This window comes from Furipterus horrens, unplaced genomic scaffold (genome assembly GCF_987537825.1).
Source record: "Furipterus horrens unplaced genomic scaffold, mFurHor1.1.pri manual_scaffold_4, whole genome shotgun sequence".
Lineage (NCBI taxonomy): Eukaryota > Metazoa > Chordata > Mammalia > Chiroptera > Furipteridae > Furipterus > Furipterus horrens.
In genome coordinates this window covers 122,381,466-122,393,706 of record NW_028327174.1, presented here as the reverse complement: position 1 = coordinate 122,393,706, position 12,241 = coordinate 122,381,466, and the positions used below count along the sequence as shown (strand labels likewise).

Genomic DNA, 12,241 nt, shown 5'->3' with positions numbered 1-12,241 from the left:
CCTTCACTGATGTGCCCTGACTGGAAGATCGAACCAGCGACACTTAGCTCGCAGGCCGACGCTCAATCCACTGAGCCAAACCAGCCAAGGGCCAATGTTTCAGTATATGTCTTTTAAAACATAACCACAATTCCACACAGCCTAAACAATTCTCATATGAATGTTCAAAATCACATTTATATTTAATTTGCACCTTGACTATTGTGACCAATCTTTTAAGTACATCTAATTCGAGAATCTTGATTTGGTCTCAACTACACTTCTCAGGTAAAATATAGGACACCGGTTAAATTGGGGGCATACTTACACTAAAAAATTATTTGTTGTTTATCTGAAACTCAAATTTAACTGGGTATTGTGCATTTTTTAAAGTATCTTTTATTGATTATGTTGTTACAGTTGTCCCAATTTCTTTTCCCTTAGCTCCCCTCTTCCCAGTACCCCCTTCCCTCCAGCAATCCCACCCCCCTTAGTTCATGTCCATGGGTCATGCATATAAGTTCTTTGGTTTCACCCTTTCCTATATTATTATTAACTTCCCCCTGTCTATTTTGTACCAACCAAGTATGCTTCTTAGTCCTTGCATTATTTCCCCCTTTCTCCCATTTCTCCCTCCCAGCTGATAACCCTGCAAATGATCCCCACACCTATGACTGTTCCTGTTCTGGTTGTCTGCTTAGTTTGTTTTTGTTTTTATTGTTTAGATTCAGTTGTTAAAAGTTGTGAGTCTTTTGTGATTTTAATGTTCATAGTGCTGATCTTCTTTTTCATAGAAAAGCTCTTTTAACATTTCATATAACATTGGCTTGGTGATGATGAACTCCTTTAGCTTTACCTCGTCTGGGAAGCACTTCATCTGCCCTTCCATTCTAAATGATAGCTTAATCTTGGTGGTAGGTCCTTGCTTTTCATCACCTTGAATACTTCTTGCCAGTCCCTTCTTGTCTGCAAAGTTTCTTTTGAGAAATCAGCTGATAGTCTTATAGGCACCCCTTTGTAGGTAACTCTTCTTTTCTCTTGCTGCTTTTAAGATTCTCTCTTAGCTTTCACCTTTGGTATTTTAATTATGATGCGTGTTGGTGTGATCCTCTTTGGGATTAGCTTCTTTGGGACTCTCTGTGCTTCCTGAACTTGTATGTCTTTTTACTTCACCAAATTGGAAAGTTTTTCTTCATTATTTTTTCACATAAGCTTTCGATTTCTTGCTCTTCCTCTTCTCCTTCTGGCATCCCTATGATTCAGATGTTGGCACATTTAAAGTTGTCCCAGAGGTTCCTAAGCCTCTCCTCATTTCTTTCAATTCTTGTTTCCCCATTCTTTACTTGCTGACTGTTTTTTTTCTTCCTTATGTTCCAAATCCTTGATTTGAACCCATTTAATTCTCTTCAACATTGGTTTTGTGTGGATTTTCCTTCGTTTCAGTTAGCATAGCCTTCACTTCTTCCCTTATGCATTTGCCATACTTAAGCATATCTGTCAAGTCTGTGAGCATCTTTATCACCAGTGTTTTGAATTCTGCATCTGTTATGTTGACTATCTCCTCATTTGTTAGGTTGGCTATCTCCTCATTGCTTAGTTCTCTCACTGGAACCTTGATCCGTTCCCTCTTTTGGGCCATACTTCTCTGTCTCCTCATCTTGACAGGCTCCTGTGTGTGTTTGCCTCTTAGGTAGAGCTGTTGCACCTGTTATGTTGTAAGGGGGAGAGCCTTAGGGATTCGTCATACAGGGCAACCCATTTCGCCATGTCATGGTGCTGTGTGCGGGAGAGGGGTCTGAGAGGGAACATTGCCACCTGCTCAGCACCTTTCCCTTTTCCAGGCACTTTTGCCACTTCCGTATGGGCCTGGCGCCTCTCTAGCTGATGCCCTGGCCATTATTCCCAGAGTGGGTAGGTCTGAAGACGTTCTAGGACCATGGGGGCCCTTTAAACAAGCAGACTCTGCTGAAAGACTGGCAGTTTCTGCCTCCGCCCCAATCCCCACTGGTTTGCACAGTCAGAAGCAGTGAGGCTTTGTCATCCCAGGCTCTGAAACCGTGAGCTGTGCGGTCTGGCCTGGTGCTGGGAGTACTTCCCAGGTGTCGCTCTCGACTTTTAAAATGTTTGACTGCGCTCTCTGCTGACCTGCTGCTGCCACCGCTGCTGCCGCCACTGTTGCTGCCACCACTACTGCCACCACCACACCACATCCTTTCTGTCTTGGCTCCACCCCTCTTACTTGTTGTCTGGATGAGTATTTCTTCTTCATATCTTTGTTTGTTGGACTTCCATGCAGCTTGATTTCCTGGAACTTCTGGTTGTCTCTAGTTTTGAGGTAGTTGTATTCCTTCTTAGTTGTGAAGGGAGATACAGCATATCTGTCTAGGCCTCCATCTTGGCCAGAAGTCTTCGTGTTGTGCATTTTTATTTGCTAAATTAGTGTAAACCCTCTGTCATCTGAAGATTTGATAAGATACATTTTGAAACAATATAGAACATCAGAGAAGGAAAACTCTGATTCCAAAAAACCTCCGCTGCCTTGCGGCATACCTCTTCAGGAGAAAGGCTAAGGGAGTAAACCCCGACAGAAAATCCGGAGCCGGAGTCCCTAAGGCGGTTTGACGTTGTAGTCAACACCGGCAACTCCTGCGGCGCCCCTGAAGCCAAGCTGTATTGACTCCGTCTTTCCCTTGGACCCTTCAGCTGCGAAGAGGGGGGGGGGGGTCTGCTGCATGGGCAAGAGCAGACCCTCCATATCACCCTGCCCAGGCTCTGTAGCTTCAGCTTCACTGGAGAGGACACTCCAGCGTCATCGCAAGATGTCGATTCAACACGGGAGGAGACAGATACCGTGTCACTCCCGAGTCGGACTGCACAGCCATTCTCGGCGGTGCAGATAGACTCTTAAGAAGCTACACCATCATCTCTCGAGACGGACGGCTGCCGAAAAAAAAAAAAGAACATGAAACAAATGAAAACAACATTTAACTTTCTTGGCATCTACACTTGAACTCTTTCTTTTAATAAACTGACCATCTTTTAAAACAGGTTATTTCAAGAAAGCGCATGTGTGTAAGCTCAGATGACCAACTATGACACTGCTAAATGAACGTACCTCCAGATGGAAGCCCCACCCTCACCCCTACCCCAGAACCAAGCCTGTGGATCCAGGGGCAGAGTGGGGCTCTGATGAGATTCAGTTAACTCAGAGTGTGAGATGGAAGCAGTGCGAAGACCTTCAGATTACAAACAGATGGAATCACAGAGGAGTGAAAATCTGCAAACTATTTGTATGACAAGGTATTCTTTTTCTATCACCGCACAACCATAGCATTTACTACACTGGTGAAGCCAGTCGTCCCCTTTTATGTGTGTTTGGGTGTATAGATCCATTTCTTCCAAAGGTAAAGTCTTCCTATTAAGGGCAGTAATGAAAAATGTATTTCTTGCAACTTCTGTTCTCCTTCTAAGACTTTACTTACCTATTGCTGCTTCACCCAAAATAAATGATACAAAGAATACCAACTAATATTAAAAGCATGGATCCTGCAGTCAAAATGAAAAGGGACAGCCTCAAATAGAATAATGCCTCACATCTGAAGTCCTACCTTGCACCTGCAGTGGATACAGTATATAGAGAAAAATACCCAAGGAAACAAGAGCAATATTTAGAATGTGAAGAATTATTTTTGCTTGAGGTTCTTAAAGTCATTATTTTTTATTTTAATAATTATTTTGTTTAAAAAATGTTGAACTAAAAATTAATTTATCACAACTGAGTCATTAATAAGTTACTTTGCAGATATTTCATTGGCCAAATGGCAGTATTCTTCTTTAAAAATCCAAATACTGTAAGTATAATTTTTTAATAATTTCACTTCATTATCTCCTTAGAGAATTTAACTGCATTAGAAGCAGGAAATGCAGAGTAAACTTTAATTCTGCCCTTTCGCATTTTCCAGTTACAATTGCATCTTTCTTTACAGAATCGCAGAGCACAATGTTCCAGAATTTTTAGTGAATATAGGAGAAGTACAAGGAGAGCCCTAAGAAATCCTGCTTCGTCTTTTAAGAAAGATACCTGCCCCACCTCCTAGCAGGTGGCCATTGGCTCTTCCTACTCATAGCTGAAACTGAAGGGCACATCACATAGCAGCTAGCTGGAGGCTGCCAACCAGTGCCAGGGACAACACATCTATGGGACCACATTGGGTCACAAAAACTCAACACTTTAAATGAACATCTGTAAGACATAAAGCCTGTATTTCCACAGGCTATATGCATATTTGTTTACGGTGCTATGTGTTCTGTCTTGGGATCGATCCAATCCAAGAAGACACTTGGTCTCATCCAGGCAGTCACTGTGCCATCTATTAGTGGGAAACAGCCCAACTGGCCCTTCTTACTCCTTTCATAGACCTAATTTTTAACCACAAAGTGCTAGTTTTCCTGTTTTCTTTTTTCCACTTACTTCCTTCCTCCCTCCCACCCTCCCTTCCTCCCTTTCTTCCTTCCTTCCTTCTTTTACAAATTAGCATATACTCTTAAACTCATTATAGAAGCTTTTCTCCACTCTCCATAAAAAAAAAAAAAAAGATGTTTCTTATGATTTTTCCTCCCCTTACCACCTCTTTTCAATTATTTCATCCATCTTTACTCTTCCCTTCAGCATGTTGGCATTTTTATAAAAGTAACTTACAAATTTTAATTGGAGCCCTGGCTGGTGTGACTCAGTGGCTTAAGTGCCAGCCTCTGAATCAAAGGGTCACCGGTTCAATTCCCAGTCAGGGCACATGCCTGGGTTGAAGGCCATGTCCCCAGGTGGGGGCACGTGAGAGGCAACCACACATTTGTGTTTCTCTCCCTCTCTTTCTCCCTCCCTTCCCCTCTCTCTAAAAATAAATAAATTAATTAATTAAAAAATCTTAATTGGACAAGGAGGGCTTTCTTTCAAGGCTGATTCTAGTATCACTAACAGGATCCAGGGCACTGGCATTGTCTAGGATCATGGACAAAGTCAGTTAGCAACAAATGTCACCTCTACGGTATCCCTAAAAAAATTTAAACAATAACAAAAACCCTGCTGTTTTGATAGTGGGCTGAGATGAAATTTTATCTATATCCCTGGCAATTGTTACAAGCCCACACCCCAGTCAAAAAAATACATTCTTTGGGAATTTTTGTTTCATTTCCTACTCTCTTAATAATCTATATGTTAACCAGTAAATTAAGCTTTATGATTAAAAAGAAAACTATACTGATTTTTGCAGATGGCTAATTTGGTAATTAGTTTTTAGTCCTGGTGAAAGTATTCAATAAAAAGAAGGTGCATGTAGATTCTACTGGATAAACTGGCATTGGCTTGATAATTACATGGTATAAGCATTTCTGACAGATGCTTTATGAATAATTATCATGGTCATGGGGTAGGAAGGTAGGAGAGGCAAAACAAACAAAATGTTGAAGCAAGGACAGTGTCGGCAGTGTAGAGAACTGAGAAGAAGGAAGAAGTCATGGTCAAGCTCAAGAAAGCAGTTTTAATTGAGGCTGGAAAGGTGATACTGGTGGGGTATTTGAAAGGGAAAAAATTAAGAAGTAAATTGGAAAAAGAAGAAATTGAGGGACTTCTGAGTAAAGAAACTGGATCATAGACTTCTTTATCAATATTATTAATATTATAAATATTATAGATAAAATTAATTAGCAAAATAAACAAAAACACAAACCACAAAAAAATCGAAAAAACTTCACGAGCAGCATTTAAACCAGGAAAAAAGTACATCCTTGTGCCATAATCTTTAAAGAGACAACTAAGGAAAGAGATATACTATTCCAACACCGCCCTTCTGCACCACTTCCAACCTCATGCTTAACAGTAGTGGGATTGGTGAGTTGTCTAACCCTGCAATTTCTCACACATACCATTCACACATTTGGAAAGAAACAGGGACTGGAAATGTTTGCTGGAGAAAGATGAGTAATACCTGGGAAATAAACAACTGAGGATGATACTCTGATGGACCCTACAGGTTCTAGAGCTCCAGGCTGAATTAGTGGAACAATATTAATTGAGAGAGCAGCTGCAGTGCAAAAAAGCTACACCCAAATTAGATAATTAATAAAATGTCAAGAGTTAGAGAAGTCAGATTCTTGCAACAGAGGCTAAATACAGCTCCATGGAGCTCTTCCTCCGGCCCCCTCCATACATAAAATCCAAGCTTCAAACTGTAGCTTAGAAAGGAAGAAAGACACGTCTAAGAAGAGTTGGGAGAGAAATTAAGGACAATATTCCAATACATATGAGAATAAATAGAAGGTCAAAACAGTGCTACTAATGCTGAGAATGAGCAAGAAGAGAACTATGGCAGAAATAAAAAGAGGGGCAAAAATAACAAGAACAACATAAAGAAAAAGAATCCAGTCTTGAAAAAAATATAATCCAAGGAACAAAAGAAAACTCTCCACGAATGCATTACACCACAAAATTTAAGGTTGGTGCAAAAATAATGTCTGGTTTCGAGGTCTATTTTAAAAATGAAAAAACCCATGATTATGAAAATATTTGTTAACATAACCTCCTTTGCTTTCTAGAACCTCATTCTATCTATCAACTAGCTTATAAATGCCACGCTTGTAAAATTCTTTAAGTTTTGAAGCAAAATATGAATCCAACTCATTTTCAACCTCTTCTCTTTAAGTCAACCTAAGAACATCAAAACGGTTCTGTAGTCCCCGAAATAAGTGATAATCAGAAGCAAGGTCAGGAGAATATGGAGGATGAAGCAATATTTTCCAACCAAGCTCTTCTAACAAATTTTTGGTGAGTCGAGCTGTGTGAGGATGAGCATTATGGTGATGGAAGATGACAGCCTTTCTGTTGACTACGGAGGGTCGCTTTTGGTTCAAGGCTGCTTTCAAACGATGAAGTTGTTTGCAGTAAAGATTAGCAGTAATTGTTTGATTGTTGTCCAACAGTTCATAATGGACGATTCCTTCCATATCCTACTATACACTCAACATGATCTTCTTTGGATGAAGTCCTCCTCTTAGTTGCTGAACTCTTCTTCCTCCTCAACTGATCCACGATCGGCGGCATTTAATGTTATGGTAAAGGATCCACTTCTCAGCACCTGTAACAAGCCTACCTGAAAATGGTGCCTGAGGTGTTGCAAAAGCAATGATTCACAACAAGCAACACGCTGTTGCAGATTCTCTAGAGACAGTTCGTGTGCGACCTATTTTCCAACTACCAAAATCTTTCTGATCCTTTTCAGTTGGCATAGCATGGTTGTATGGGCTACGTTACGTTGTTCTGCAAGTTCCGTAGAGGTGATGGTGGGGTTTTCTATGACAACAGCTTCCAACACTTCGGAATCAAGTATTTTTGGACAACCCTTTTTTGGCTCATTTTCAAACTGAAATCCCCACTTCAGAAATGGGAAAACCACCTCCTGCAACTTCTTTCAGTCACTGCATTGTCCCCATAAGCGCTCTGAACAGACTTTACTGCTGTGCTTGCATTGGCACCTTTACGAAACTCATAGAGTAAAACATTTCTAATGTGGTCTTTAGATGGGATGAACATGGGTGCAAATATTGCAGATGATTATGAACAACACTTCGATAATCTGAAAAAATAAGGTATTAGTCACTGTGACATCAAAAAATTATAAGAAGAGGCACAAGTTTAATAAATACTATCTAAAACTTTCTTTTAAAAAAGTCAGAAATTACTTTTGCACCAACCTATTCCCATAGCAGCTTACTAGGTAGATAACTGTCCACCTGCTCACCCCCTGGGAGAGAGCACATGTGGACTGAGGAGGCACATCAGGGAGTTGGGCCCATAAAGGTTGAGAGAAGCAAGCAGCAAAAGGAGCAGAGCATGCTGGAACCATTTGGGTAAAGCCCAGAACCTGCTTAACAAAAGATCATAATAAAAACAAATACTCAGTAAAAAGAAATCTCAAAGATAAGATAATAAAACAACAAACTGGAATGAAAAACGACCAAAATAATGCCAGTGTAGGAAATGAATAAAGTAGAAACAGCAGAGAAGATAACAGGCATTAAAGAAAATGATTAATAACGATGTTATAAAAACAATAGTAAAAATGATAATGTTGCTTGAGATAAACACATGCCACAAAGAATAAAAAGACAAAAGCAATTAGAAAATAACAAGTATGGAAGAGAGAGCTGATATAACATAAAGATAACTAGTCACCTGCAAGAAAAAAAAGGGAATGTGTTTAAAGATACAATTAAGACAATTTCAGTGAAAAAAGGAAAAATACAAGCTATAACTAAAAATATACACCGTTTTCTAGGGAAAAAAATGATACAGACTCATGGACACCAAGCCATTTTCTGATTAAATATTTTTATCTGCAATTACATGTCAAAGATAATAAAGGAATTCTTCTATCATCTGAGTGATAATTATAAAGAGGGAAAAGTAAGCTGACTTCAAATTTTCAAGAACAGTATTTAGTGCCACAAGGCAGGTGAGCAATATCCACAAAGTTCTGAGGAAATGAAAATGCAATCTAAGAATATTATACCCAGCCAGTTTATAAATCAAATATAAAGGCAAACATTCTCAAGCACATAAGAACTCAGACATCACAGAACCAGTGCATTTGCAAGTTAAACACCAGTCTGATAACAAAATTTCGCCAACAAGAAGTTGAATCAAAGTAAAGCATTCAAGAATATAGAAATATGTAAAATGACTGTGGTGAATACTGAAATCCTTTAAATACAGAGTTAAGACTATACAACTGTGAAAATTATGGTTACAGTATATATTATAATTAATCTGAACCCTAACTATGCAAACATTAAGAAAAATTTAGAATTGGGGGAAACTAGTAAAAGTATGTAATTACCGATTTCATTATCTTTTACAAAAGCGAATAATGCTTTCCAAAACTGCAATATACAGCTAAAGAGAAAAAAAAAAAAAAAGCAATTTCAACCTCTAAAGATTGTTTTGTAATTGTGTTTTTTAACCATAGGAGAATCTTTTAGGAAGCAATCTCTTAGATTTATATGAAGTTTGGGGAAGTCCTTTGTGTTCACTTTACTTTCTTTTTCATTTGTTAAATTTAAGTAAAATAAAATTTAAAACATTTTATTAAAAAGCACATATAGCTGTGGCTGGTGTGGCTCAATGGATTGAGTGCCAGCCTGCGAACCAAAGGGTTGCTGGTTTGATTCCCAGTCAGGGCGCACACCTCAGTTGCAGTCCAGGCCCCAGTTGGGGGTGCATGAGAGGCAACCATACATTGATGTTTCTCTCCCTCTCTTTCTCACTCCCCTTCCCATCTATCTAAAAATAAAATAAACAAAATCTTTAAAAAGCACATAGAATATATTTTATAAAATTATTTCTAAACATATCATTGTATCTATATGTGTATGCACACATACACTACATACTACATATGCAGAGAGACACAGATACATGTGCACATATCATATACAACAGAAAAAGAATGAGAAATATAGTGACATTCACCTAATATTAATTTTAGGTATTTATGAGTGGTGGGGTTTTGAATATTTTATATTCTTCTTTGTACTTTCTTTTATTTCATGAAGTTTAAAAAAAATGAGTGTCAATTGAAAAAGCAATGATTTCCAAACTTACTGTGACACTGATATAAGGAAAGAAATACAGATAAATGGAATAAAATTGAGAGTCCAGAAATAAACTTTTGGCCATAAAATTTATGGTCAATGATTTTCAATAAAGGTGAAAAGACAATTAAGGAAGGGAAAGAATAGTCTTCTCAACAAAATGGTCATGAGACAACTGGATATTCGCATGCAAAAGAATGAAGTTGCATCATCTAACTCATATCATATAAAAAAATTAGCCCAATATAAATGTAAGAGTGAAAACCATAAAACTCTTAGAACAAAACATAGGATTAAAACTTCATGACTTTTAATTAGGCAATGAAGAAAATATTTGCAAATCATAATCTGAAAAGGGACTTGAATCTAGAATATATAAACTATCCTTACAAGTGAATAATAAAAGATAACCAGTATAAAAAATCAGCAAAGGATCTAAATAAACATTCCTCCAAAGAAGATATACAAATAGTCAGTAAACACATGAAAGAGTACTCAACATCATTAGCTATCAGAGAAATGCCATTTAAAGCAACAATGAGATACTACTTCATACTCACTAGAATGGCTGTTATCAAAAACAAAAACAAAACAAAACAGAAAGCAAGTATTGGTGAGATGTGGAAAAACTGGAACTCTTGTGCATTGCTGGGGAGCATGTGAAATTTTGTAACAAATGTAGAAAACAGTAAAGCAATGTCTCAAAAATGGAATTACCATATAATCTAGCAATTCCATTTCTGGATATATACTCAAAAAAACTGAAAGCAGGGACTTGAAAAGATATATGTACACTAATGTTCAAAGCAGCATTATTCACAAGAACCAAAAGGTGTAAATAATCCATGCATCCATCAACGGATGAATGGATAAACAAAATGTGGCATACACACACACACACACAATAAAATATTGAGTCTTAAAAAGGAAAAGAATTCTGACACATGCTTCAAGATGGATGAACCTTGAAGACATTATGCTAAGCCAAACACAAAAGGACAAATAGTGTATGATGTCACTTATATGAGGTCCCTAGACTAGTCAAACGCATAGAGACAGAAAGTAGAATGGTGGCTGCCGGGGACTATGGGGAGGGACAAATGTGGAATTACTGTTTAATGGATACAAGTTTCAGTTTGGGAAGATTAAAACATTCTGCATGCACGGCAGTAATGGTTCCGCAACAATATGAATGTAATGCACTAAACTATATACTTAAAAATGGTTAAAATGGTAAATTTTATTTATATTTTACCACAATTTAAAAAGTAAAAATTAAAAGAAGAATAAAGTACTGATACACGACACAACATGAACCTTGAAAACATTATGCTGAATGAAAAGAAGCCAGTCATGAAGTCCACATACGAGGGTAGGCAAAAGTAGGATTACAGTGTAATACAAATACATAACACAATGATTAATAAATAATCATACAAGAATAAACTCTGTGTTGCATGTACTCAAAATTAGAAACCTACTTTTGCGCCGCCCCCCCCCCCCCCGTATTATATGACTCCATTTATATGGAAGGCCCAGAATAGGCAAATCCCTAGGAACAGAAAGCAGGTTAGTGGTTGCCAGGGGCTGAGGTGGGTGGAAATGAGGAGTGACTGCTAACAGACAAGGGGTTTGAGTCAAGTGTGATGGAAATGTCCTGAAATCGCATAGTGAAATGGTGGCACGACCTTGTGTATATTTGGGAAAAAACGCACTGGCTTATGTACTTTAAAAGGGTGAATTTTATGGTAAGTGGATTATATCTCAATAAAGCTGTAATAAAAAACAATAAAACTATTATTTTAAAGAGGTGAAAGAAAAACTGAATGATTTGGTGGAGAGGGCACTAAGTGTTCCTTGGGAAGTTGAAATCAGAACCTCAGCTACACAGTAAATGCGCTTATTTAACATTTAAGGATCTTGGGAGAAGAAGGAATTTCATCTAACAGGTCAACCAAGGATATACTTGCACATCATGTACATCGGACATTGTGGACAATGTGACACCAAACTGCATATGAGCACAAATGTCAAGTAACAGAAATACTCATCAATCCAATCTGAGCTGAGGCTGCACCTTCTACTCTCTATCAGCTACGTGCACTGTTTCCACAGTCAGTCTCCCTTTATTAACTTTCTTACTATATGCTCTTTGGCCACAGACCTACATAAGCTGACAGTCTTTCTCTGATAGTTTTGAGGTCAAGCTGTCTGAATATTTCAGTGTATCTTGTTGTTGGTCTATTGCTTTATCAAATACATATGGTGTACATACTGTGTGCCAACCACATATTAAGTACTGGTCAAATGAAGAGCATGGTCTGGCCTTGCAGAGTTTATACATAAAGGAGATAGAAAAAGAAAAAAGTGACCTTCAATGAAAATATAATTATAAATAATGCAATGACAATAACAATGAAGGCAAGGAAAAAGGCAAAGGGTAGAGAATGACAGGGTGGCTGCAGATCTGATTAGCTGGGCTGACTCTGAGAGTGTGGCATTCAAGTTGAGACAAAAGGATAAGAAGGAGCCAACCTTGCAAAGATCATTCCAGGTAGAGGAACAACAAGATAGTTCTGTTGTTTTTGTTTTTAAGGTCACTTAAGATGCAACTATC

General features: G+C 38.1%; 1 protein-coding gene across 14 annotated transcripts in view; it reads right to left on the bottom strand.

Moving 5' to 3' along the window:
- Positions 1 to 12,241, bottom strand: part of AOPEP (aminopeptidase O (putative)) — a 360,558-nt gene that overhangs the window by 125,203 nt on the left and 223,114 nt on the right. The window lies entirely within an intron of this gene.